Source organism: Bombyx mori, chromosome 1 (assembly GCF_030269925.1).
Source record: "Bombyx mori chromosome 1, ASM3026992v2".
Classification (NCBI taxonomy): Eukaryota; Metazoa; Arthropoda; class Insecta; order Lepidoptera; family Bombycidae; genus Bombyx; species Bombyx mori.
The window spans coordinates 8140938-8161372 of NC_085107.1; the positions used below are offsets into that span (position 1 = coordinate 8140938).

Genomic DNA, 20435 nt, shown 5'->3' on the forward strand with positions numbered 1-20435 from the left:
ATGCTGTTTCGAATGTAAACTAATATATTAAATACACTGTTACAAAAAAATAAATCCTTTTACGTTTTACATTTTACATACACGAATAATGCTTACTTGGACAATTAACCTAATCAATGCAATCTAAATGTTAATTTTATATAATTGAAAATGTACATTGGCGTAAACAGCGAAAATGAGCTTTACAACCTAGTACACAAAAGCTATGTTTTGCTGCTTCGTTATCGGACTGTGCTTTCTTGTCTGACCTTCAATGCAGGTGAGTGACCTCCAGACGAAGCCACCTGCTCAGCCTACTTTTTAATAAAACAACCCAAAATGTTTTTTATCATGGCTTCGTCGGGGCTATAAAAAGTTAATTTTCCGGGAGGATTCATCCGACCGTAAAACAAATCTAGTGTTTCATTATCTCAATGCTATTTGTAGTCCTCTCGAAGTTACTATGAACTAGCTCCAAATAGATATTAGATTCTCGTATTTGGTACACGTGTAGTGGGCTCGTAGAGAAAAGTACGGTCAAGGCTATGTGTAAAATGTTCATGGGTTTCTACTTTAAGTGTAGAACAGCCGTAAATACATTATGTTAGCTTTGTTGACATTACATTTCCAATTTCTTTTTTACAATTACATACATAGTTTCGTAAAATTTCAAATATCATGTATATTTGATATCTAAGGTGGTCGCCTATTGAGTACTAGGTTTTATTTACGGCCCCAATTGCATATGATGTTATGTAAGGGTGATGATTAGTGTAATACAAATAATATGTATTAAAAAATAAGATTCCTATTTCACATTTCAATATTAACGGCGACATTCGTGTTTGATCTCGTCTATCTAGCCGTAACAAAAATATACTAATAACTAGCAATATTAATATTATCGAACACGCTATGTCTATCGATAAATGCACAAAGCTAAGTTATTGATTTAAACCTATTCAGATTGCCGTATTCTTTCTAACCGTGGAACCATTACTTTAAACTCCTTTCTAACGTAATTGTTATTGAAAAGTAATATGACAAAATGATATAAATTTATTTAAAAAAAAAGTGTTCGAAAATAATAATTTAATTTAATTTTACCTATTACAATATTTTGCTTCAAATGTATATAAGTGTTTTAGAATTAAATGATACAATTTATTGGTTAGATAGTTATTCACTTCTCAAGTATGCAGTGAAAGTACAACTGCACTATGCATGAGACGTTTCTTTGTTGATTCTTACGAAGTATAAGTAGTTGAACGACTAGGTTCAACTTGCGCAACGCACTGGATCCACGAACCATTATGATCGCTGCACCTTTGTCTATGACGCGTCATAGTAACTTGATGTTCTGTATGCGTTAAATTGACGATGATGACAGATAATATGATGATGCTATATCATCATAAGTGATTATAAAAATTCATTCGTTTCATGTTTTACAAAATAATATTTGTTCATTAGTTTTTAGTATTCTTATATCGTACGTACATTTGAAACCTGATGATTCAGCCCAATATTTTCTGATGTTTTTAACGAAAAATTGTTCAATCGAAAATGTAGTAAAGAACCTTTTTTTTATCTCTTATTGTAAAATATGATTATTTTTTGTGTTAGATTGACTTAATGATCTAATGATCTCTTTTGGACTTAGCAAGGAATGTGACTTACATTAGCTTTGCTAGATTTTAGGCAAGTCATTTTCTCACTTCTTTTCTTATGTGACATATCTCCATCTTCAAACTCTCAAATGCCATTAATAAGACCTTTGATGGAGGTATGGGCGATTAAAGCGATCTTAAGATAACAGCTCAAACAGCTGTCATCAAATGTGCGTACAATCTCTATTTATATTGGTTTATGTTTGGATTTACATGTGAAATTTGTAATATTCTTAATACTGGAGCTTACAGGAATCTAAGTGTTTCCTAAGCATTTTATTTTCCATTCTCTGACACACATATTTAGTTTTTGGTTACTACGCTTTGCTGAGTACTCAAGTTTAATATTCATGTATTAGAAAAAAGACAATATATATAATTTTATAATTTTCTTTTTTCCAATGTTTCATATTATTTGAATTATAAGAAGTAGGTTATTGGACTAGACTGACGTAACTATCCGTAAACAGTAAATTATCATTATTGATGGATGGGGGAGAGTTGTCGATTGATGAAAATTTTTACGTAAATTATAAACTAAAATCTTATTAATATTAACATAACAAGAATATTGCTGTATAAAATGACAAACTAAATATTATTATAAATCGGCCTTATGATTAAATATTTATTGAACCGATGATTAAAATGAATCTCGCTGAAGCACGTTCCGCTTTGCTCCTGTATAGCACTATTAATTAGTTATTAAAAGCGTTGATTACATTATGAGAAACTTTCAAATTTGCATTTTAATGAGATTGTGGAGTAAACGGTTCTGAGATTTATACCGACTATAGTAGAGTTTCCACTCACATTTTTGTTTTAACCTCTTTAGTTTCACGATGCGTTTAAAAGGAAATTAAGGAAAGTTATTAGAATATACATATTATTTTATATACTTACACTTATATTCAAGCATACGTCGGGAATTGTACTTCTTTCTGAGTGAAAGATAACTAAAGTCTTTACCTGCACTCGCGACAACGCGTATGCAAAACTTAATGATAGTCGGTTGAATGCTTAAGATATGAAAGCGTAACAAATAAAGCAAACTCACTTTCGCATATTAAGCATAGACAAATAAGATTATTTTTCAATTTATTAGGTTTTATAGTTACTCTATTTCAACATTACTTGTAAAGGTGTATTAGGGACACATTTTTTTAAAAAAATTGGCCGCATTATTTGATTGGCCCTGGCACACTCATACTTATAATATTATATAAGTTCGCAAGGACAATTTAATAAACGAGATCAAAATTAAAAGGTGTAAACTGTTTATTTAGTTTTTATTGCTTTGACGGGTTATCGAACACACCGCTCACCCGGTTTTTAGTGGATCCAATATATCCTGCCAGCAGTAAGTTCGAATACTTATTTCAAAATATTCAGCTAAAATATTCGATTACATAATTTACAAACGATTCTTACCCTTTCCTTCATTAATGATATGCATTTAAAATTAGAACGTACCAATAACTCAACTACTTACCGTACTGAACTAAAATGTCTTTGAATGTACCAAAGTAAAGTTTTCTAAAAGAGCCTTGCCCACGTGACCGTTAAAAGAGCAAAGTAAGAGTCATGTCCAATATTTTCACGGACCATTTACGAAAATTGCCGGTCGATTCGAATAAGAAAAACGAAAGAAATTCATTTTGATGAAACACCGTCTATTACATAAAATACTTTGTATTTGATTCGATTGAACAGATTAAATTGGCCTTTTGTTTGTTAGTTAAGCGGTGTTTTCAAAGTTCCTTTCTCGATGGTCACATAAAAGCGGTTTAAAAAGTTTTTAATTTATTAAAAAATAACATAGTAAAAATAACATAAAATACCTTTTGAATGTTCTTAGTATCAAATTAGATGGACATGACATAATTTAAACGTTGTGAAGAATTATGATTCTTACCTGGCAACACTAGAATGCCAAAATTAAAACACGATTTTTAGATACGAAAATGTTTCGTAAAACTCCTACACGGGGTATGCTAAATATAGAATATATAACGTCTTAAAACAGCCAAGTTGAAGGCCGGCTCTTTTCGGAATTCGTTTTGTATGTGCATACAAAGTGAACATTCACCAAAGATGACAAAACGTTAGATTATTATGTGATATTATATTCATAACGTTTTCGCGTCCCTTTTCGCTGGATATTAACTTGAACTGTCATACGGTATATATTATACTCGTTGTTTTTGTTCCATTATCAAAACGGTGTAGATCACAAATGACATCTTTTGGTATATCCACAAAATAATATAGCAAAGCGAAGAAAAAAATGTATTTAAGTCACTGCTGTCACACACCAATCATGTCTGCAGTTTTAAAGCTAAGATCTAAGTTGTTCGCCAGATCATCTCAACGGGTCGCGATTCCTGTCTGATAGTAGATACATCCGCGAAGCAGTTGCCTTTGAGATTTTAGGTGTTCTTTGGAGGCGCTCCAACTGCTGTTCGCAAAACCCTCCTCTCCTGGCTGACTCCGTGTTCATCCACCCGATGATGACGAAAAGGCCTTTGAGCCACCAGTTATATACCCATCCTAAGCTGCTTCTTCTTGACGTACCCTTCGAACCTGAACGCATGATTACTTTGCGGCAGTAATAGGTAAAATGATAAAATGATACTATTCATCCATGCTCATTTTGCTTGCTTAGTAGGCAGCGGCTTGGCTCTGCCCCTGGCATTGCTGAAGTCCATGGGCGACGATAACCACTCTTCATCAGATGGGCTGTATGCTCTTCTGCGTACAAGGGCAATAAAAAAAAAGCTCGCTTGTAGTATAGCTCATCGCCGTTACTTGAAACAAGAATTAGGGGAGACCGGATTATCATAGCGATCCTATGGACTGGTTTATATCAGTTCGTTTTGGTAATACTATTATATTATTTTCCAAAGCAATATAAAAATAAAAGAAATTACGACAGCAATATCATTTTAAAATGACAACTAAATGTTGGAGTCACCTAGTCTGAGCTTCGAATTAGCGAGAACCGCATCTCTTGAACCCATAACAGTATATTAACCCGACATCTTGTAGGGTTTAATGTAATAAAGATTTTAGCTTAGCTCAAATAAATAAAATGCATTTAAACTTGTTCTTGGAGACAAAATATCATAATAAAATGCTATAAGAAAATGACTAATGTCATCTATGTATATACTTATATATAGGTATATCATATATCATTATGATAGTCATAATTTCAAGTACACGTAACTATTTTAAAGTAAACCAGACGGGCATACCTTATCCCTTTATGGAAATAAACTATGACATTTGTGAGACAAACCATTACTTATTGATAAATTGAGTCCTGATCATTAAAGATAGGTTTAGGACTTAAGCTTAGCACTTAATTGAAAGCAGCATATAAAATTTAGGATAATCAGGCACAAAACATAGCTTTATAAACCTTTTTCGTATTCTTCAATGGTTATTGAAATTTTAACATATAGTCATAGTCCAGAGCTGTAATTCCAAAATTGAATTGCGCCTTGAAAGTATATGGGTCAATTGATTGCCAGATTATAAACCAAACCATCACATAGTTTCTTTCTAAGACGTATAGCTTAGTTTCTATCTCTAGCACATATTGTACTGATTGTTTCTTTAGTTCTTGTGGTCAGGGGATTTCTTCCCAACAATCAATTTACTATCGGCTGATAAATCTATTTTAGCTTCCAAACGTCTTCAAGTTGGTCTGGGCATTTTACACAGCTTTTATCTTTTTTGTTTTCTTATTTTGCACATCTCCGATTACTTATTTTATTAGAATATTCCAACATGATTGGCGTTTTAATTTGTGAAATTAGTGTCTGTAGAGGCAATGCCTTAAAATGAAAAAAAGACCAAACTTTTTTGAAGATTATTTTAAATGTGGCCAATGTGACTATATTTGTAATCTATGAACATTCTTGATAACTATAATCTAGCCTAATACTAGTGCTAATAATATCCTAAAAACCTGTTCCCATATACATTTTAAGAGTTCTTTAAAGCGATTATAAAGGGAGTAACTGGGATGAGTGAACTAACTGAAAAATTTTAATGTACTCTTGTAGTTCTTACCATTACACGCACATAGAAAACGCGCGCTCTTTGCTTTATAATGATCGATTAAGTTAATAAATGGAAAGAGTTCGTAATTATGGTAAATCCACACATCACTTGGTTTGTACCTCTCAAATAATACTAGACGATAACGCTCGGAAACTACTCTACCTATTTGTCTCCGTATTCAAACAGTTCACAAACATTTAAGACCATCTATAATTAAGATAATAGATAGGTACACAATAGTATTTTGCCATTCTAAATGCTATTTTCCTCCTTATTCAGTCTCTTTATTGCTGAAGGTCGTGTCTAGCTTGAAGTGTTGATCACGTCTCAACGTCGATCGTCTTCGTTGAATGCTTATCCACGTCTTCCTGTCCTCGGCGGTCTTTATAGCCTCGGTTATCGGCATCGGTGAGCATCTTTACTAGATCTGAGCAGCGTGACCAGCGAGTAGGTGAGCCTTCGCGTGATCTTCTCCCGGCAACTATAGTTACTACCATCGGTTTCTCCACTTTATTGGGTCCATACGAGCAATGCTATTTTAACCATGCTTAAACTGTAACCATCTGGTAAAGACATCTTATCAATCTGCTTATCGTCATATCGATTTCAAATATTGCGAGTTTATGATGACAATGCGCAATGACAATATAATAAACCGTGGAGACCGTCACGACGAGATTGGTTGACGGCGTATCTGGAAAATTAGTGGATAGCTGTGTACGAGCTATTATACGATACAATTTATTTGTTATTCGATCCATACAGGTCGAAACAAGACAATGTTGTAATCGTATTGGGATTAACTTAAAAGAGTTATCTTAGGTTTCGCTAATTTGAATAGCAGCGAAATAGATCAATCACCCAACGATTAGGTTGAAACTGTAATTGAGAGCTCTACCTAGTCTCACGGTAGGTAGCAGTATTCATGTTATAAAACCTATTGGCTCGGGTTACCACTTAATATCAAGTAAGCAGTCAACACACATTGTAAAAAAATGAACTTTTCGAGTTGTTTATAGATTTATGAAATAAAATTAATATTCCTAATTTTTTTCTTTAACAACAAAAATGTTTATTAAAAAACGAGTACATATTCAATTTATTATTTATACACAAATTCATATATTGTTTGTGAATTGACTTTGATAGAAGTAAAGGAAAATGTTGGACGCTTTTCTTTCTTATGTGTTTTTATTAAATTCATTTGAGTCCCGAAACACGTACAATAATTGCTAGAGGCAGGCAGTCTTGAATTGACATCGTTCGCTAAATATTTTATTAGTACAATAATATGAAATATTACAGAGGAAAGTATTAAGTCCTTTTTTGCTAAGAAAAAGTAATGAGCAACTGAAAGTTCAACGAACCGAACAACTTCAAAAGTAAATAAACATTTGTTTTTTTAGAATCGGGGTGACGTCTGTCATGTACTTATTGTCAATTTGTTAATGCTTTGTATTGCTGATCACTTTGTTGGTGCAACTAATAAAGAAATAAATGACTTGCTGATTATTAATTATTTTCGGACAGAGGATCAAGATTTTAATCTCATATCTAAAGCTGGTGGTATGCACTTTTGTTATGTCTACGAGCTTCGACAACCAATTAAAATTTGGCGCTTCATGATTTCGGATGTCTAACTTGAACAAAAATTTAATTCTCTGTTTTGTGAAATTAGACGAATAAACACGAAGCGCCTATAGACGTGTGCTTAATAGCTGAGAGCTGGGTAGACTCAAGTCGAGATACTCTAACATGCCGCTAGCACTCTGGGGCCACGTAAAAATGGTTTCCCAGTAAAATACGTAAGTGTTTAGTTAGTGTTTTAAAAGACGTTAACGTTTCAATTATTAACATATTCAATTTGGTGCATCAAAATTTACAAGGGATGATGGGTAAAGAGCTAGAAATTGAAATGTTTTTAAATATGCATAATATTAATATATTCTGTGTTACTGAGCACTGGTTTAGAAATTATGAATTATTGTTTAATTTTAATGATCACCAGTTGTCAAGTTCCTTCTGCAGAGAGAACTCTATTCGCGGTGGCTCACTGATTCTCGTTAGTAAATGTTTGAAATGTAAGGAACGAAAGGATGTAGTGGCCCTCTCTGTTGAGAGAATTATTGAAATTTCCTGTGTTGAGCTTGAGCACCTCATTGTTGTCTGCGTCTACAGACCTCCTGATGCGTTATATGATTCTTTTGAAAATATTTTGGAAAATGCATTGCTGAAGCTTTCTGTTTCTAATAAACAAATTTTTGTATGTGGTGATTTTAATATTAATCTTTTAGAAAACACAAATACCACTATTAGATTCAGAACACTGTTAAAGTCATATAACCTCCCAAATTTATTTTTAGAGCCTACTAGGACAACGACCACATCGGCAACATGTTTAGATAACATATTTACAAATGTAACACCGATTAACAAAAAAATTATTAATCAGTTAACATCAGATCATAGTGGACAATTTGTGTCTTTTGAATCTAATATCAATTCTATAGATAAAAATACTCTTGTGATTGTTCCTATTAATAAAAAACGAATTGAGAAGTTTAGAAAAAATATTAAGCAAGAACATTCAGAAATTATTTATAACCATAACCCAAATTTGTCATACCAGAATATGTTTGAGAGAATTAATTTGGTCTTTGCTGATGTATTTATTCCTAAAACTGTAACATTAAAAAACAAAACAGTGTTCAGCGAGTGGGCCACAACCGGAGTGTACAAAAGTAGAAAAAAGTTATATGATCTGTACTCTGAAAAAGCCTATAATAATGATGAAACATTTCATCAATATGTCAGGAACTATTCAAAAGTATTTAGAAAAGTTTGTTTAGCGGCAAAATCTTTACATTTAAGTGATTTAATAAAAAATGCCCCTGACAAGATAAAGATGACTTGGAACATCATTGGTAGAGAAAGTGGAAAAGTCAGAAATAGCCACCAAGAATTCTCATTAAAAATAGATGATAAATTGGTAACTAGTCATAAAGATGTGGCTAATGCTTTTGAAAAGTTTTTCTCTGACATTCCAGTTTCAACTACCACTTCTCTAAATTCATCCCCCACAGCAGCTGAAATATTATTGCATAAACATGTCAACAAATGTAATGAAATTTTTAAATTTAAGGAAATTAATTCAAGCAATATAATAAAAAGTTTTAATAGCCTTAATGTAAAAAATACAGCTGACTTGTGGGGAATATCAGTAAAGGTTTTGAAGTCTGTAATAGACATTATTGCTCCTCATCTTGCTAGTATTTTTAATGATTGTATTAGGTGTGGTGTATTTCTTGACTTAATGAAACATAGTAAAGTGATTCCTCTTTTTAAATCTGGTAGTACTGATGACCCCTCTAACTATAGACCTATTTCAGTACTCCCTACGTTGAGTAAAATCTTTGAAAAAATAATTTTGACACAACTTTTAGAACATTTTAATTCAAATAACCTGCTTCATAATAAACAATTCGGGTTTACCAGGGGTCGCTCTACAACTGATGCAGGTGCTTATCTAGTCAAAAATATTTTTAAATCTTGGGAGGAATCACATGATTGTCTTGGAATTTTCTGTGACTTATCCAAAGCATTTGACTGTGTTGAACATGAAACATTGGTGAGGAAACTACATCACTATGGTATTAGGGATGGTGCATTGGAACTTATTACTTCCTATTTATCAGGACGGATACAAACAGTAGATGTGAAAGGTAATAGATCTTCAGGTACCTTGTTGAAAATGGGTGTACCTCAGGGTTCCATTTTGGGTCCTTTTTTATTTCTAATATATATAAACGATTTACCTAGTTTTATTGAGTCCCGACACGAGGTCGTATTATTCGCAGATGATACATCTTTATTATTTAAAATTAAACGACAATTACAAGTCTATGACGAAGTGAATGATGCGATTTCGTGTGTGGTTCATTGGTTCCGTATCAATAACCTATTATTGAATAGTAAGAAAACTAAATGTATTAAATTTACTTTAAAATGTATTAAACCATCTTTAAATGTGAGACAAGTGGATAGTGATGTAATTGTTTCTGAGGAATCATTGGAGCTTGTTGAGTCAACCGTATTTCTTGGTATAACAGTGGACTCCAAACTGCAATGGGGACCTCATATTCATAAATTGGCGAGTAAGCTCAGCTCTGCAGCATACGCAGTAAAAAAAATTAGAATGTTAACAAACGCGGACACGGCTCGTTTAGTTTACTTTAGTTACTTCCACAGTGTCATGTCCTATGGCATTTTGCTATGGGGCAATGCGGCCGATGTAGAAACGATATTTATTCTGCAGAAAAGAGCTATACGCGCTATTTATAACATGCACTCAAGGGAATCCCTGAGGGAGAAATTTAAAGAAATTAAAGTTCTCACTATGCCATCCCAGTACATTTTTGAAAATTTGATGTATGTTCGTAAACATATTGAGGAGTTTCCTAAAAAGTCGGACATACATAATAGAAATACTAGGAACAAACACAAGCTTGTTGTGCCGATGAGTAGGTTACATAAGATACGAAATTCATTCGGGTGTTTGTCTGTGCGCCTGTACAACAAAATCCCACAAGATGTTCAGAACCTACATATACATAGGTTTAAGAAAACTGTTAAAGAACATCTGTGCAATAAAGCTTACTATAAAGTCAATGATTATCTAGAAGATTGCACAAAGTGGGAATGAGTTGCTCGCTCCGGGCATTTCAATATTGTAGTAATTGTTACGTTATAATACTCATTGTAAAAAACTCATATTTAAAAAAAATAATGTAATATTAAAAAATTAATAAATAATAATTTATTAAAAAAAAAAAAAAAAAAAACATGCCCGCTGAGTTTCTTGCCAATTCTTCTCAGGACGGAGGCTAGTTCTTGTGAATTGGCGGTAGTTCTTTTGACGTTCAACAAGTATGTACTTTCATTTATGTTGAATAAATTTTTTTTGATTTGATTTGATTTGATTTGTTAAGTAAACTCCACGTTGAAGAAAATGTAAGCGAAAGCATGATACATCATGACGTCGTGTCATAGGTAATTGATGTCTATTGTAAGTTGGAAGAGGAGTCACGAACATGTGATAGAGATAGGTATAGAAAATTCCTAGACGATGAATTGGATAAAATTGCATTTAATTTTCTTCCTGTTATTTATATTTCACTAATTGTATTTGTATGTTAGTTACATAAAAAGGCCAAGTTACATAATTACACAAAGTTACATAAACTAGAGGTCCCGCAGTAGTCGAAATTCGACTATAATTAATTGGAATTGTAAGTTTGTACACCATTATGACTGTATTTTATACTTCTATAATCACAAATTTTGCCAAGACTACACGATAAAAAATATTAACAAAGACAAACAATATTTAATCTATTCTCAATTTGACCACAGACGTCAAGAACAAAAGTTTGACAATAAATAGTATGCATGGGTGTGTGCGTCAAATACATGGTATGTAGTGTGTGTAATGTTTTCTTTATTGATTTAATGTATTATTATGCCTTATTTAAAAAAACAATTAGCATTGTGCACTCCTTCTCTATATTCTCTATAAGTGTGGAAAATTTCATACTCCTCCGTCCGCGCAATTTTCGTAAAAAGGGATACAAAGTTTTTGCTTCACGTATTAATACATAGACTACAGTAAATGTAATTTAAAACTGCGTGTACTTACAAACAAAACTTTGAGAAGTGTAGCTAACTACTGGTACTGGTATGCTCATGCGGATCCGTGTATTTTGTTCAGGCCTACTTCTTACTTCCAACGTTGGATACACGCTGGATGCAGGTGGCAACGGACCGACCGCACTGGACATCAGTTGGAGAGGCCTATGTTCAGCAGTGAACAGTAGACAGGCTGAGATGATGATGATGATGATGACTTCTTACTTATTACCCAATTCGTCCAATCCGGAACCATATCACTATAGACATAAATTCAAGGCGGAGGCTCCTTCCTTAAATAATCATTACCAGAAATCGTATCTCTTATATGATTGTTTTTCTCTTTATGGTTATCTCTTTATTGATTTACTTTTCCATCTATACCTGATCCGCCCATCGCTTGGGGCTATGTACTTTCTTACTCCCAATTTTACACACCAAGAGACGCCTAAGACGTCAAACAAAGAGCCAAACTTATAACAGCTGTCTCTTTGTTAATGGGAGTTAATTAATAATCCTTAAATATCGTTTATCTTAAATTTCAATATTATTTTTTTATCTATTGTCAGTGAATTTAAAGGCAATTTTAAAGATTCTCTTGAAAATTTTTGTCATTTGATTGTTGTCTGTTTAGTCAGGTTTGGTGTTTATTGAGCGAAACGAACACATTAATAGGCTAGCTTTATTTTGAGCTCTACTAACACTGACCCACAAACTGCATCAAACTCGATTTGATACGTTAAAGTTTCCACTAGTTTAATAAAAAGAGTTTTGTGCATTTTTATCGCAATGAAAAAGGTCAGATCATGGTCAGTCCTGTGGCGTCATTTCTAATATTAGTATTACCAAATAGCATTGGGGGGGAGTTCCATGGGGAGTGCTCTGAGGATTTGTTCGAGATGATACCGTCATCTCGTTTTTACCATCGCACCGCCCGCCACCGGAGTAGAGTTCATCCATACTACCTGGACCACTGCGGCCATTCACAGTGCATTTCCAGAGGTCTTTTTTGCCACGTACCATCCGGCTATGGAATGAGCTTCCCCTCCACGATGTTTCCTGAACGCTATGACATGTCCTTCTTCAAACGAGGCTTATGGAGAGTATTAAGCGGTAGGCAGCGGCTTGGCTCTGCTCCTGGCATTGCTGAAGTCTATCGGCGACGGTAACCACTCACCATCAGGTGGGCCGTATGCTCGTCTATCTACAAGGGCAATAAAAAAAAAAGAAAAATAATAATAATAATAGCAAACTGCACTATAATATCATAATATGCACTTATATACACATATAGTACGTAATTATCACAGCGGGAAATACATTCCTATGTATTTAGTGTCTTTGTTTCAATTTGGAACTGATGAAAAGTGATCAATTCTGTGTTCCGAATCCACCGGAAAGGTTTCGTGTTCAATTCTTGTTTTAATTGGAAAAGACAATGTTTGAGTTACGATCTCCAAATTTCGTCGTGTTTAATTTTCATCCTCTGAATGCGAGCTGTTTGTTTCTTTAGACTCTTTAAATACATTATTTGGTTTCAAGTTGAATTGACATTTCATTTTGGCGTTCTCGGAACACAAATAAACAAAAAGCTTTCGAACTAATGACGAATTATTTCCCATAAAAATACAACTTTTTCACTCCTAGAATTGTGTTTCGAACGCAATCGCATTTTACGGCTAACGTTAACAACTTAGTCAGAATATAGAATAAACAAAGGATTCTAGATTAGACAAAAGGTACTTAAAATACACGTTCAAACAAATATCGTGTTTTCTTTTAAAGGTTTTTCTTTCATTTACGTTATTGATCTTAATGCTTTTTTTCCATCGGAGAAAAAAGTAGTAAAGTAAAAAAGTAGTAGAAAAAGCAAAAATTCTTAGTTATACGGTTTTTATTGTTCTCGGTGACGAGTTCAGGGCTGACATGATGTTAAGCGGCTAACCGCGTGATTTGGGTAGACGTCTCAATAGAAATGCATAATGGCTGTGCCACCCTTAAAACCGCAACGAATAATTGCTTCGCGACGGAAATAGACAGTACGGTGCCATATTTTACGTGGCTGGCTTTACAACTTCTGTTGACCATCTGATGAATTATTCGGTAATTTGTACGATACTGCACTGTAATAGTGAGCTGATATTAATTTGGACAATCATACATTCGATAAAAAAAATAAAAAAAAATGCCAATAATCTAAAATTTACCTAGAATTTAATTGTAACTAAAGAGTAGAGAAGCTGGATGACGCAAATAGATTGCAACTGAACTTGACAAGATTGGTTTTCTCTTCAATCGGAACAATAATTGCATTTAGAATGGTACCCATTGAATCATTAAACAATAAAACAGTTTCTGTATTCTAGGTCTCTCTATTAAGTTAGTAAGGATTTAGAGAATAGATTCCCTCCTTTGGTTCGATTTTAATTCGTTTTGAGCGTGAAATCTACTCATCATTTCCGGAATTTCCTAAAGTAAATCTAATCAACTATGTTACTTATAATTCAATATTATCTGATCGATACCAAAGCTATTACATTTTTGTTAAATTGATTTGAATGTGACCTGTTTTTTTATCTTTACACTAGCTGAGTCCCGCGATGTTATTGTCGTACCGCGGGTGACGCTGCGGAGCGGCAGGGGCGCTATTCTAAAAAAAATTGCCTAAGTTACTCCTTATATCATTAGCTACCTATCAGTGAGAGTCCCGTCAAAATCAATACAGCCGTTCCATAGATTAGCCGGAACAAACAGACAGACAGACAATAATTGTAAAAAAAAATATTTTGGTGTATGTACTGTATATATATTCATATGCATGTACTTAGTAAAAAGTAGTTATTTGAATATTACAAACAGACACTCCAATTTTATTTATATGTATAGATGTACGTCAATCGTCTTAGGCGTAACGAATTAAATACTTCACCTTTTTCAAGTTCGAATCGATGAAATATCCAATAATCATGATACGGTGATCAAAAAAGAAGCCTTTTCAAACAGCGGTTTCACCATAATATTAAAATATGAAAAAGTAAATAAATGTTGCATTCAATCGCAGAGTTTATTTATCAAGACGAAATCTCAAGAATTCCTGTTAAATAAATTTATAATAAGCTTTGCTTCAACGCTCCTATTTCCCGGTTCTCTCATAACAATCGGATTCTTTATCGTTACTTTGAATCGAGTTACTGGAAACTTACAGGAGCCGATGAAAAAGAAATGTTTTGGAGTTCAGCGTTTATTAAAATTATTTTTATTATGTAACTATTCGTTTTTTAAGCTATGTTGTGTTTCAGTTTTTTGTTTACCTATTTATTAGATAAGCATAGGCATAAACAAAAGAGCTCAGTATCTTTTTTTTGTTTAGAGCCACTGATGAGTTTAGGGCCACTAATGTATGTATCTAGGTATTTACTTAGATTTTACTTTATAAAGTTTCCTTTTAGTATAGAGAAGTCATTGTTTATAAATATATTTTTATTTCTATCAATCAAAACATGCGCCAATAGTATCGGTGCATCTCGCAGCAATTTTTCAAGAAGAAGCCAGGTGTACGGGATCCAACAAACTATTCAAAGACATTTTGTTTTGTCTCTCGGGCATTAAGTTTTATTCCTGTCAATAATTGTCCAAACTTTGAAAAAAATAGAACTGTGAAACTGTTTTCCTATAAAAACGTTTTTATTCAAGATTTTTCTATGAATTTTATTTATTTTTGCTCTATAGTCATAAAATTGCTTAAAATGTCACTAGCGCGATTGAGGTTTTACCTAATTACTTCTCTATTCTGTGATAAATATCGCTATAAGGACTTCATTTGGAACCCAAGATTAAAAACAAAGAATAAATACTTAAAATAAGGAATGCAAGAGGAATACAGAACTGCGAATAAAGAATACAAAAAAACAATTACAACATTCATTCATTTCTCAATGTTTGACAACATCAAAGATCAACATATGTCACTAGTTTGATTCGCCGAAAAGCAAAACTTGAAGATTGCCAAATCACGACATGTTCCAGAGAAATGAATCGATCCTCAAACAAGCAATCCATCCATTTGTCAAAATTTATTAGAGCAAGCAAGTTAGGGAAGTTAAATTTACATTTGCAAACCAAATCATAACTAATAAATATTCGCGGGCCGTGATCGAAAGGCTTCGCGTAACTTCTCTATCGAGCGTTGGGCGGTAAAACAATTGGTCACTAGGCGGCTTCTTTCTTTGCCAATGAAAAAGTTTTCTTTTCATTAAATTCTGCTCAAATTTAAAGGCAACTATTAACTTTTTTAATCTAGGTCATGTATGGTTTTAGCTTCCATTCATCAATGGCCTTTGGAATACTCAAAAGTAGCGGTGTTCAAATAAAGCTCGAACGAAATCAAACCGTCCTTGACAAAGCGAGTCAATCTACAGCGTTAATAGTTTTCCGGACAGTGAAAACCGTGATTGGAAAAGCTTTTTTCGATCAATGTTTGCTGAAACCGAAAAGTGGATGAAAGTATTAAAACCGAACAGCCTCGGGGATGCGCCGAAATCGAAATCGCACAGAGATTTCAACTACTATTTAGAATGTCATAAATACATAGTAGCTGTCTGGGACATTTCAAAAATATAAATATACTAGCTTCGCTGGGCATTTAAAATTAACATTACTATTTCTCTCCCACAAAGACTCTCATCATTAACGCCCCCGCAACTGGTGTAGGGAGTCCAACACTCATATAAATGTTAGCCTATCCATTAGGTACATGTATTTTCTACATGGATACCAAGTTTCAAGTCAATCGGATGCATGGTTCAGTAGTTATAGCAAAACATCCGTAAAAACCACTATGGATTTATGTATTAGTATAGATTTAACAAAATGTTAAATTCTACAGACAGCTTTGAAAACGGATCGTTCAGTGCGCAACAAACTGAAAGTACTGAAACACATAACAATTTAATTCCGATATAATGTCATCAATTGCTAGTTTGTGTCGTCAACGTCATGAAATAATTCATTCAATCCAGTCGTCATTTCTACCTAGTATATTTCAACTGATATCATTTCTACCTAGTATATTTCAGCGGTCATTCCAGATATACGTTAAACCTGACTTAAAACGAATGCTGTTACCGCGGCTATGTGGTAGGCGTATTATTGGAAGATCAATATCGTTTTTTGTTTACTGACAATGACTGATGGGATATGACTGGATATAGAAAACTTTTAAACACTAACGAAACTGATAATACATCGATTATGAGTGTTGTGATGTTTCTTTATACCTAAAAGTGCTGATTTGTATATGAAAAAATATTTAGGGGCGTACTTATGTATTAAAAAAAATATTTACGAGACACTAAGTCTCCCGGTGTAAATCCTTATTCGTAATATTGTTTAGTGGTTTTACCTTTCACATGCCCTTCCGGCACATGATATTCTATTGATGACAATATTATGATATTCGCTATTACTCACATAATAGATGCCCGCTATGCTGCATCATACAATAAGAAAATAGAATTTAAAGTTTTCCAAAAAAAACGCTTTATCCTGTTTTACTTTTTCTTCTGTTTAAAATATTAAATTTTTCTTTTAAATTAATACACTAAAATCATTAAACTTTTAAATTACAAAACCAGTGTAGGGCAAAATAAATAGAAATTTCTGGTGAAAAAATGTCTTAGACAATTTTTTTTAGTTATTTTTATTTATAACGCTAGGTGCGTAGGCGTCTTACAGCCAGCCTTCCTGGTGTTAAGTGGTTGAGTCATGAGATCAGAGGCTGATTTTTTCTGATATAATGAGTGTACGATCTTTCAATTCTGAACGCATGACTACTTCGCGGTAGAAATAGTTAGGATATTAGAGATTAACGGTGTGTTCAAGCAATATGCTCTATATTATTTTGGAACATTGAATTACTGGTTCATCAGTCTTCCCCAAATGTTAGGGTTGTGACGTACCATACCTCAGGTACGTTGTACAAAATTATTGACAATCGCAAACAATCAATCCCAAATCATTTCACAAATAACTTAGGCGATATTCTGTGAAGCTCTTTTCGTCTGGATACATTATATTTCTATCCAAAACAAGAAGCCTCAGTAAACGATAAGCCGTTCGCAGGAGAAAGAAAAAAGATGTTGTGGAAATTGTCATCAATAACACAGATTAGAGAACGTATGGGAGACTAATTAATGGGTATAAGTGTGATCGAGTTTTGTTCCAGTCCGTTTAAATTGATTACATCGTTGCATAGTTTGTAATCAATGTTGTTGCGTAGTCTTTGTTGACCTTAATAGGAGACTATAGCAGTAGCTTTATTGTGTTAACATGCAATGTTTTTGTTACCATACTGCCGTTGTACTCGTAACTATACTGAGACCTTAGAACTCATAATATTATTATCTCAAGGTGGGTGGCGGCATTTACGTTTTAGATGTATATGGGCTTCGGTAACCACTAAGCATCTAAGCAAAAAAAAAATTTTTTTCAATTCAAATTTTTTATTTATCAGTGTACTGGAATTTATAAAATAAATAAATAAATAAATATTTACTAACAATCACGCCACGTTAACTGGTCCCGTGCTAAGTTCGTAAAGAACTTGTGTTACAAGTACCAGATAACGGAAATAAATATAATATTTTTATCATACACATACATATATTTAATATACACCCATAACCCTGGAAAGACATTTATATTTATCATACAAATATCTTCCCTTGGCGGGATTCGAACTCGCGACCCCCTTGTGTAGTGACCATGTCACTTACCACTACACCAGACGGCCGTAAACACGTCAATATGTAGTTGATTTTGAAACATGAGGCATTTTGAGACTTCAATCAGAGTTGTATTACTAGAGGAAGTACATACAAATAATTTATTGGTAGATATTATTAGATTTTAGGTATTCAAATTTTAACGTATGTATTTAGATGTTTCATTTTGAAAAACTTACAATTAACCTGAATACAATAGTGCGGGTTCTTGACTGGGATTTGTTGTAAAACAATTATAAAGTACATTGCGATATTTACTTTACTACTGAATAGCTAAACGTTACTGTGGAACTATGAGGTACACGAGAATAAACAAGAACTGGAAGGAGCGCAGTTTTCATTTAGTCGAGTGTCTGAATGGCAAAATGTCTGTTTCATTTCAACTAATGAAATCCCGGAACAAAGCGCGTATAATTAAATTTTGAATAAAGGTACATTATATTTGTCTAGTAACTATGTATTTTCTGAACAGTTACAAAATTATGATTTCTGTCTTAAATGGGAGCGCGGCGACCGAATCATGAAATTCCGTAACGAAAAAAACCTTACACCCCTCACTCCGCCTACCATGTAGCTCGCGTTCAACACATTCACACGTTGCGCTTGTGTAGTGTTTGTGAATAAGCGCGTGGCGTGACGTCACACTGCATGCGCATCATAAAAAATCTGCCCATCTCTCTCTCGCGCGGTCTAGCTTATGAGTGTGAAGGGGACAGTTAAGGTTTTGCTTTTATTAATGTTGAATATAGCGTGGTCTTGTTTTATTATTGTTTTAATATTAAATTATCATGGTCTAATTATAATTGCATAAGTTGATAAAAAATGCTATGCAATAGCTCTACCACGGCAGTTCCCGAGTGCCATACGTCTTTTTTTTACTTTTGCACGATTCTTTATTTACAAATAATACACATGCGGTGCATTTTGTCGGTAAATCTCAAGTTACGGAACGTGTTTAATTTGTAAACTAAATTTTAAATCTACAGCTAAAAATCAAAGTCAAGCATTAAAAAAATATATTTAGGGCTACATGCGTCGTGATTCGGCGTAACGTTAAAATTAAATAACCTACAGCCGACTTTTCGCCGAAATCACCATTGTTGTTTTATTGTGGTTCGTGCTTCGAAATCTTTTCATGGGACAAAAAAAGTTTGGTCATACCATTCTCATATTAAGCGTACGTGTTGCTATGCTCTGTATACAAAGGATTCGTAATTGGCTTATTGCCATTTTATTAACAACGCCCTTGAAGGGAACTTGACTTTGATTGAAAATTGGCTCCATAGTTAAGTGATTTCCGTCATTTTCAATAAAATAACCAATTCGATTTTTTTTTCATTAAAGTTTTCATAGTTGTCTTAATATACGGTCGATCTTATTGTGATCGATCCCTATAAGATATTTTTTTCAAATACGAAGTTTATTTAGTATGTAGTTTGTACGCTAAAGCATTTGTTATTCCAACGTATCTAAGTTTTCAACTTCATTACTCAAGAAGGACAGCAGATTACTTTTATGACTTTTAATGTACCAATTACTTGGAGATATGTATGTGTATATGTATGTGTACATATATGTATATGTATTTCACTGGAATGGTACACCGCGCGTAGTTTGTTTCCAAATGATTCTTGTCCACCTGATGGTTGTCTGGAAGAGATCGCTCTTAGCGATAAGACCGCCAATTGTACTTTTTTTGTTTTTAATTTATCGCACTGTTTATTTGTTTTTTGGTGTACAATAAAGAATACTCTCTCTCTCTCTCTCTCTCTCTTACGTTACTTGCAAGCTACTTTACCAAGGAAACCACTATCAGTACATATTTAGGTTTCTGTTCAATTTGTTTATCAATCAAATTATCACAGTACTACAATAAATATTTCGTTCGTATCTTACATTTTCGTAACGTCGGTATATATCGACGCTTGAAAGGCAAACGTGACTAATAAGCGACAATAACTGCTTTGTACATAAATGATAGGCAATAACCGTATTCGATGCGCAAATTCGGTAGGCAGCGGCTTGGCTCTGTCCCTTCTGAAGTCGAAGTCCATGGGCGACGGTAACCACTCACCATCAGGTGGGCCGTATGCTCGTCTGCGTTGCGTCAAGGAGCGTTGGGCTCATCTAGTCAATTTGTGTGACATTATAAAAGAGCGCGACGTTAAGTACGCGGCGCTAAGTACGCGTTCTGTTTGACGAAGGCTTAATATATCTTATGGGGATCAGAAAGTTTAACGAGTTTATT

The 20435-nt window shown here is 33.7% G+C and overlaps 1 protein-coding gene across 2 annotated transcripts in view; it reads left to right on the plus strand.

The window, feature by feature from the left end:
- Positions 1-20435, plus strand: part of LOC101741260 (carboxyl-terminal PDZ ligand of neuronal nitric oxide synthase protein) — a 166661-nt gene that overhangs the window by 26202 nt on the left and 120024 nt on the right. The gene's annotated exons all lie outside the window — the stretch shown is intronic.